The sequence below is a fragment of the Galeopterus variegatus genome, unplaced genomic scaffold (assembly GCF_000696425.1).
Source record: "Galeopterus variegatus unplaced genomic scaffold, G_variegatus-3.0.2 Scaffold284, whole genome shotgun sequence".
Taxonomy (NCBI): domain Eukaryota; kingdom Metazoa; phylum Chordata; class Mammalia; order Dermoptera; family Cynocephalidae; genus Galeopterus; species Galeopterus variegatus.
In genome coordinates, this window is record NW_007726395.1 from 138,818 (window position 1) to 147,403 (window position 8,586).

Sequence of the window (8,586 nt, forward strand, 5' to 3'; positions counted from 1 at the left end):
AGAGGACACAGCAAGAGCATGTGCCTGTGTTGTGGAGAAAGCTGCACCTTCTTAGTCAAAGCGACAACAATGTCCAAGGCCTAAAGCCATGAGAAAGCATGGGACCCTGGCACGATCAGATTCTAAAAAATTTAACATGACTGTACAGAGAAGAGAAAAGCTGAAGAGGTAAGCAGGTGGCCTTTATTAGCACCTTAAGAAGAATCGACTTTATCCAATCAATTCCACTTCCGTGCTAAAGAAAAAAAAAACCTAAAAGCCTCTCCCAGAGCAGAGAATAAAATCATCCAGAATCCTCAGTCTGACTTTCCAAGACCCTAAAACCTAACCCCTACCTCCTTTTCCAGGCTTATATGCCCACCTGCACCTAGAATTCCAGCCACCCCCTTCACCTTACTGGCTCTATGCCTTTGCTGCATTTCCTCTGGTTGGAATTTCTCCTCCAACTACCATGTTCGTCTGTCAATGATTCCAGGTCATATTCTACCTCCTCTAGAAAGTCTTCCTAGTTCCTCTCGGTACCCTTATTACAGCATTGTGAACTGCCCTGAATCAGTCACATCCATACCTGCTCCTCCTCTACAGACTTCTGTCCCCTGCAGACTTCTGGGATACTTAATTGAAGTGAATACTAATTTCAAAGACCAGGAAAATGTTCAGAAAAATATCCAATTTACCTGCACATTTCTAAGTAGCCAACCATGGAAGATCACAAAGAAATACTCACTTTCATATTATATGAAAACAATCAATCAAAAAGTCTAGATTTCTGTATGTTTTCATATAAGTATCTCTAAATAAAAATGGCTATATAACTTTTAAAAATGATAAGTAAAAAGCTCAGAAAGATTAAATTACTTGCTCAGTCACCAGGCACTTAAGGGGCGGAGTGAAGATCAGAACCAAGACTTCAGATACTCTTTCCCAAAAGTCATAAACAGCTAGAACACAACCAGAGTATCTTCACACATGTGACTAACCAGTTCATCCAGTTATCTGGAACTTCTTTCCCTAATTCTTCCCTCAATTAACTCCCATTTTCCTCCAGAACTCTGCTCAGGAAGCCTCCCCCAACCTCGCAGATTAGTCAAATTCCTTTGATGCACTGCACTCCCCTTCATAGCACTGTACCTCAGTTGTAATTTCACATGGCAACTTGAATAATATCAGTCTCCCCTGTCAGCTCCATGAGGATAGGAAATAGGTCTGTTCATCCCTATGCCTGGCACAGACAGGCACTTCATTATTATTTGTTGAACAAATAAAATGACTTGAAGATATAACAATAACTGATTTTCACATGGCCTCTACAGGAGTACCAGATCCTAAGATATCTTCTGATGACTCCAGTAATAATAAAAATAATTATATAAATTTCAATGTGACAATTTTACTGTAACATTCTACTCTTTGTTAATTAAATAATTAAATAACTAAATAACTAAATAGTTATATATGTAATCTGCTAATTCTCTATTAACTAGAACGTGTGTTAACCAGAATAACACATTTTTTCTAAACATGCAAGGCATCAGCAATCTTTCACATCCAAAGAACACATACTACAAGAAGTCAGCCTACAAGCAATATGGAATAGCTATTTGCACACTTGGAACCTAAAAAGTCCAATTTCAGCCTAACAGTGAATTACAGTGTTTCACCAAGGCAGCCTACTATATTAATAAATCCTAACAACAGTATGTTTTTAAGGCAAGATGCTTGGGTGCTTGAGTTAGACAGGAGTTCCTAAGCATTCAGCAGATATAAATGATTTAAACTCCCCAAATAGCCCTACAGATTTAACATAATCCCTATTGATATTCCAGCTGCCATTTTTGTAGAGGCTGACAAGCTAATATTCACATGGAAAGGCATGAAACCTAGAAGAGCCAAAACAATCTTGAAAAAGAAGAAGAGTTGGAGGACTGACAGTTCCATATTTCAAAACTTACTACAAAGCTACAGTAATCAAGACAGTGTGGTACTTGCATAAGTATACAACAGACATATAGATCAAAAGATCAATGGAATAGAATCAAGACTCCAAAAATAAAACCACATACTTATAGTCAATTGATTTTCAGGGTGCCAAAACACTTTACTGAGGTAAAAATGGTCTTTTCAACAAGTGGTGCTGGTACAACTGGATATCCACATGCAAAAGAGTGGAGTTGGACCCCTACCTCACACCACATACAAAAATTAACTCAAAATGAATCAGAGACCTAAATGTAAGAGCTAAAACTATAAAACTCTTATAAGAAAACATAGGTGTAAATCTTCATGACCCTGGATTAGACAAGTCTCTTAATTATGATACCAAAAGCAAAAGCAACAAAAGAAAAAAACAGATAAATGGTATTTACTCAAATTTAAAACCTCTGTGCTTCAAAGGACACTATCAAGAAAGTGAAAAGACAACCCACAGAATGGGAGAAAATACTTGCAAATCATATACCTGATAAGAAATTGATATCCAGAATATATAAAGAACTCCAACTTAATAGCAAAAAAGCAATTGACTCAATTCAAAAATGGGAGAGGACTTGAACAGACATTTCTCCAAAGCAGACATATAAAAGGCCAATAAGCACATAAACAGATGCTCGACATCATTAGTCATTAGGGAAATAAAATCAAAACCACAATGAGACACCACTTCCCATTCATAAGAATGGCCATAATAAAAAGATGGACAACAACAAGTGTTGGCAAGGATGTGGAGAAATTGGAACCCTCATACATCGCTGTCAGGAATGTAATTTGATACAGCCACTTTGGAAAAGTTTGGCAGTTCCTCAAAACATTAAACACAGAGTTGGCATATGACAACTTCTAAGTATCCACTTCTAAGTACCTTAACCAAAAGAACTGAAAACATATCTCCACACAAAAACTTGTACACAAATGTTCGTAACAGCATTTTTCATAATAGGCGAAAAGTGAAATAACTCAAATGCCCATCAACCTGGTGAGTGGATAAACAAAATGCAGCATATCCACACAATAAAGTATCGTTCAGCCATAAAAGGAATGAAGTAAAGATACATGTCACAACATGGAGGAACCTTGAAAACTATGCTGTGGGAAATAAGCCTGTTATCAAAAGGACAAATACTCTGATTCCATTTATATGAAATGTCCAGAATAGGCAAATCCATATAGACAGAAAGTAGACCAGTAAATTGACTAAGGCTGGGGGGAGGGAGGTATGGCCTGTGACTGCTAATGAAAACAGGTTTTCTTTTTGGAGTTATGAAAATGTTGCGGAATTAGTGGTAATAGTTGCACAATCATGTAAATATACTAAAAACCACTGAATTGTATATTTTAAAAGGGTAAATTTTATGGTATATGAACTATATCTTAATAAAGCTGTTATTAAAAAAAGAAACCAAATCCATTTAACTACTAAAACAACTTTGATGGTTACATTTCTCTAAACCTTATATACTTTCCTCTTTTGTTAAGCAGAACACACCAAGTATTGCTTTTCTGAATATACTCAAGGTCATTACTATGAAATATCAATTACTAAACAGCTAACAATTCAGAGAATTCAATAGCGTGCAGGCTATTAGCCTTTTACACAGTACCTCCAACTAATGTTTGTTCACAGTCTTCCACCTGTCTTCCATAAATTTGTTTCCTCCTCCTAACCATAAGAAATCAAGAGAAACAAGAGATTACAGCCAAGCAGGATATACGAAGGAAAAGCCAAATGACTGTGCATATAGGTGGCCACATACACTTAAACAAAGACTGTTTTCTGTTTTTTTCCCCCATACCCACTCTGAAGGCAATGTCTCCCTTTCTTACTAAGAATACACATCTCCAACCTTTTAAGTTTACTGGTCCAAAAGGCGAAAAATACATGAACTGTGGAAGTCCTCAGATGATACTGATATCCCCCAAACTGCCTGACTCCACCCGAGAACCCCCATAGGGCAAAGACTGCACCGATTATCATATTCCAGGGTGTCTGTCCTGCCTCACCACCACTAAAAGCACAAGCCTGGGGACACTTACTAAACCACTGCTGACTTATTCCACACACACCCAGGCTGACGCTTGGCCTCCCATCAGTAGTTACAGGGAACATTTATCTGCAAAAAGTTTAATCACTATAGCAACTGCACATAAGAAACCCACGTAGGAGTCCATATCCTTTCTTTTACACTGTTTGATGGAGAAAGTTTGAGGTGCCAGGACACCCTGCTACATACAGTCCCCTTCCCACACAATCTCCTCTCACTCAGCCCCTCTAAATGATCAGCAGCCCACTGGATCCTAACCAACCTTCCTCCATGTTCGACTGGAATAGGGTGAACATCCTGGCCTATGGAAATGATGCAACTGGCTGAGAGGAGTCAGTCTGACTCTCTGTCTTAAGTACTTTCATACTGAGCCATGGAGATGGGAGTCAGATGAAGAGCACCGGAACTAGGGACAGGACATGTAAAGGCCAAGACTGGGGCCACAGCCACCACAACTGCACGCAACTTAAGCAAGGAAGCTACATGTGAGTGGAGGAAGCCCATCTGCAAGGAGGAACAGAAGGGAGGAGACACAGGAAACAGCAGTGCCCAAGGGTCTCCAGCGAGGACAGCTCCTCCAGACTCTCCAGGTCCAGTGCCCAGACTGTTCAGTTGCACTCCCAGTGCTATCCTGAGAGGCTGGGATTACTTCTGCTTGTTTTACACGGGCCCGCCTTCACCTTGCCTAACCTGAGTGGTTTGTGACCCTCGCAATCAAAACTGCTCTACTTTAAAGTAGTGCCTGGGCCGGCCAGTGGCGCACTGGAGAGTGCGCCGCTTGGGAGCGCAGGGGCGCTCCCGCTGAGGGTTCGGATCCCATGTGGAGACCAGTTCCCGCTCACTGGCTGAGCGCGGTGCGGGCGCAACACTGAGGGTTGCGATCCCATTGCCAGTCCCCGGTACAGGCGTGACACCAGGGGTTGCGATTCCGTTACCAGTCAGTAAAAAAGACAAAAAGGAAAAAATAAAAAATAAATAAATAAAGTAGTGCCTGCTTACCTTCCCTAACATCAATCCCAAACATCCTGTATATCCTCGTGTCCACTAAGAAACTCGACTTTTCTGAATGAGCCAGCTGATTCTCTTTACAAATATAAATAGAGGGTTGCGATTCTGTTACCAGTCAGTAAAAAAGACAAAAAGGAAAAAATAAAAAATAAATAAATAAAGTAGTGCCTGTTTACCTTCCCTAACATCAATCCCAAACATCCTGTATATCCTCATGTCCACTAAGAAACTCGACTTTTCTGAATGAGCCAGCTGATTCTCTTTACAAATATAAATACTGCAAATAGTAAAACCTCACCTAAAAAGCACTTTCTATATAAATGAACCTCAGGGCCTAATAACCATCATTTATTTATTTATTTTCTGAGTGTGTGATTTTGACAATTAATTTAAGGTACAACTTCCCACCTTGGGGTAATGACAACACTGCCATTTATTTACTGTTAGGACCTTAAAACTACTTTTCTCATTAGGCTTCAAATCCATTTGGAGATTTTATTTTTTTTAATCATGGTGAAATATACATAACGTAAAATTTGCCATTTTAACCCTTTTTGAGTATAAAAGTTAGTGACATTAAGTGTATTCACACTGTTGTGCACCATCACCACTAAACATCGTTTATTTTTTAAAACATTCTGAAAATCAAAACGTTTTCATTTTCATTAAACAAACAGTTCTGTCTATGCTCAAACGAAAGGGCAAGGAAGCTTGTCAGAGGCGGTACTGTGGTAATATGGTAATGAAGGTAGCAAAGAGCATCCGCAACAACTTGGAGCAGCCCCAGAGCAGCTAATTCCATCCTCAGTTCCTTCAGACATGGCCACAGAGGCAAAAGGGACTAAAAATACTTGGAGAGGACAGATAAAAGCTGTCAAGGATATTCAACCCAGTTAGAGAGGTCGCCACTATCACCATAGTTGCATCAGAAGACCCTCATACAAGCAGCAGTGGGTCATATTTGGAATAATCAGATTCAGTACAGAAGGACTGATGTGCCTTCCCTCCCAGAATGCCTGTAATAAATTTCTGGGCCTTGAATTTGGTCAAGTAATCTATGATCAATTTCTGGAGGACCCCTAGGAAGAAAGACAAGCACTTCAAAAATGTTGAGTACCACTCATCACCTTTCTACTTGTTATAGCTTTCTTTTTAGCACAACAGCTTCTATCAATAAAACTAAATGAGGAAGAAACCTCCATCAAAGCTTTGTCAAAGTAAATGATTCCACCAGCATATTCCATAATGGCAGAGATGGAAAAGATAAGTCAGGGAATGTTTACAAGAACACCAAAAACTTTAACTTGCCTCTCGGTATCTTCAAATATGAAAGAAACTTTCATAAAATAAATTATGTTCAAGGCCTATCCAAATACCAGGCCTACAGTAGCCCAGGGAGTATGTCCAGGCGAAGATCCTGTATGATCAATTATAGTAGACCCACAGTAACTCCCCAATCCACATGAGTTTCCTAATAGGAAGAGTCTTTATTTACTGAATTACTGGCAATCGATACATTTAAATAACAGTTATATTAATCAACTCCAGAAAATACAACTAAATGAATATAAATATTACCTTGAACACAAAAAAGTCTGAGGTTAGCAGATACTTTAATATCTGTAATCATATATTATTTAAGTCTATTTTCCAAAACTATGAACCATCATCCATATCTGAACAAAGACCTTAAATGTGTCACATGTAATAACAAAGAAGTCTGAACATTTTTGTCTTATGCATCATCTTTAATAATCTTTACAATTTTTTATATTTTTTAAAGTAAATACTTGCAATGCGTTAAACAGACAGACCTAAAAATGAAGCTATGTACACCAGATAAGGAGGCACCTCGGTGACTGTAATTCTCCTACATGGCTTGAGCAACATATTAATCCTTGACCTGGAGCAAGTAACCCAAGAGGAAAAGATACACTTATACAGAATAGCTGAATACCAGCAAAGCAAGCCATGAAGTAAAATTCCATATATCCAATTTCATTTTCTTATAATTATAAGAGAAGGAGAAGAAACTTTAGAGGTCATTACTAGGACAATCCTTTAACCAATCCATGAATCCCCTCAAAATTATTACCAACCAACTCATTATATGAGAGCCGAGGGCTGCGTAAAGCAAGATGAGAAGCCGTGCCAGAATCAAGAGTGATAAATGGAGAAATACTATCTGGTAAGGAAGAGGAGGTGTGGAGGCCAAGGAGAGAGGCTCCCAGCTCCTGGGCCCCATAACTGGTATACAAGAACAGCAGACAATACCCTTTTAGGTGAGGTCCTTGGTCCTGTTCGCCAGTGTTCCTGGTTATTGAAAGAAAGAAGTACTAGCTGGGAATCAAAGTAGGCTTGTTATAAAAGCCGTCTAGAAAACCTAAAGCTTTCATGGCCAGAGGACCAAGCTATCACTGTTTGGTTCAGGATGAGACAAAACTGACAACACAGGGGGCTGGCCAGTTAGGTGAGTTGGTTAGAACAGGGTGTTATAACACCAAGGTCAAGGGTTCAGATCCCCACACCGGCTAGCTGCCAAAAAAAAAAAAAAAATTGATAATGCTGATGCTTCAGCCAGTCTTCCAAACATTTTAAAATCTAATAATCACAGCCCACAACTTTACGTAAGTCTTACAGTGATAAACAGCTTTGAAAATTAGGGAGTTTTTACAGGGAGTTTCTACCATTAAATATTCCTTTCTTCAATATTACTAATAGATTCCTTTCTAGAAATCATATTTAAATAATATAAAAACTAGCTCTTAGAGAAAATAATTAATGTCATTTAAGTCATCTTCCAATGCTTATTCATGGTCTACCTGCTTTTACTTTCTTTTTCTTAGAACATATACTTAAAGAAGAAAGCTACCTAACAGACCACTCATCTCTGTTACCCATCAGACAACTCAGTTTAACCTAAAGGAACACAAAACTCTAGTTTCATTTAAGGATGGGAGGAGACGGTACCTCTGAGTTGTCCTGAGGTTTAAGAAGTCATCTCAAGAATAAACTGGGTATCAATCAAAATGGTTGCAGCTTGAATCATCTACTCTAACCATAAATTATAACTGAGCAAAAATGATGATTACTAAACATTTCATTTCTAAATGTTCCTTGACAATTAAATATCCAGAAAGTCAGCAAACCCCCAAGAAAGCAGAGAAAATGAACTTCTTTTACAGCTCACCATTCATCAATTATAGGAGGCTTGAAAGATGCCATAAGCCAGTGGCTCAGCCTCAAACTCGGCCCTGCAGAGGCAAACTCCAAATAAGATTTCTTCAAGAACGACACTCACACAGTACTAAATTACAAGCAGTGACCTCCCTGGAGGAGAAACTGGAGTCAGCAGCTACATGAGTGTACAATCTAGGGGAAAAGGAATCTAACTCCAACACAAGAAATGCTCTGCTAGCTTCAAAATAATAATATTATATTAAAAATATAAGTATCGGGCTGGCCCGGTGGCGCACTCGGTAGAGTGCGGCGCTTGGGAGCGCGGCGGCACTCCCGCCAAGGGTTCGGATCCCATATAGAG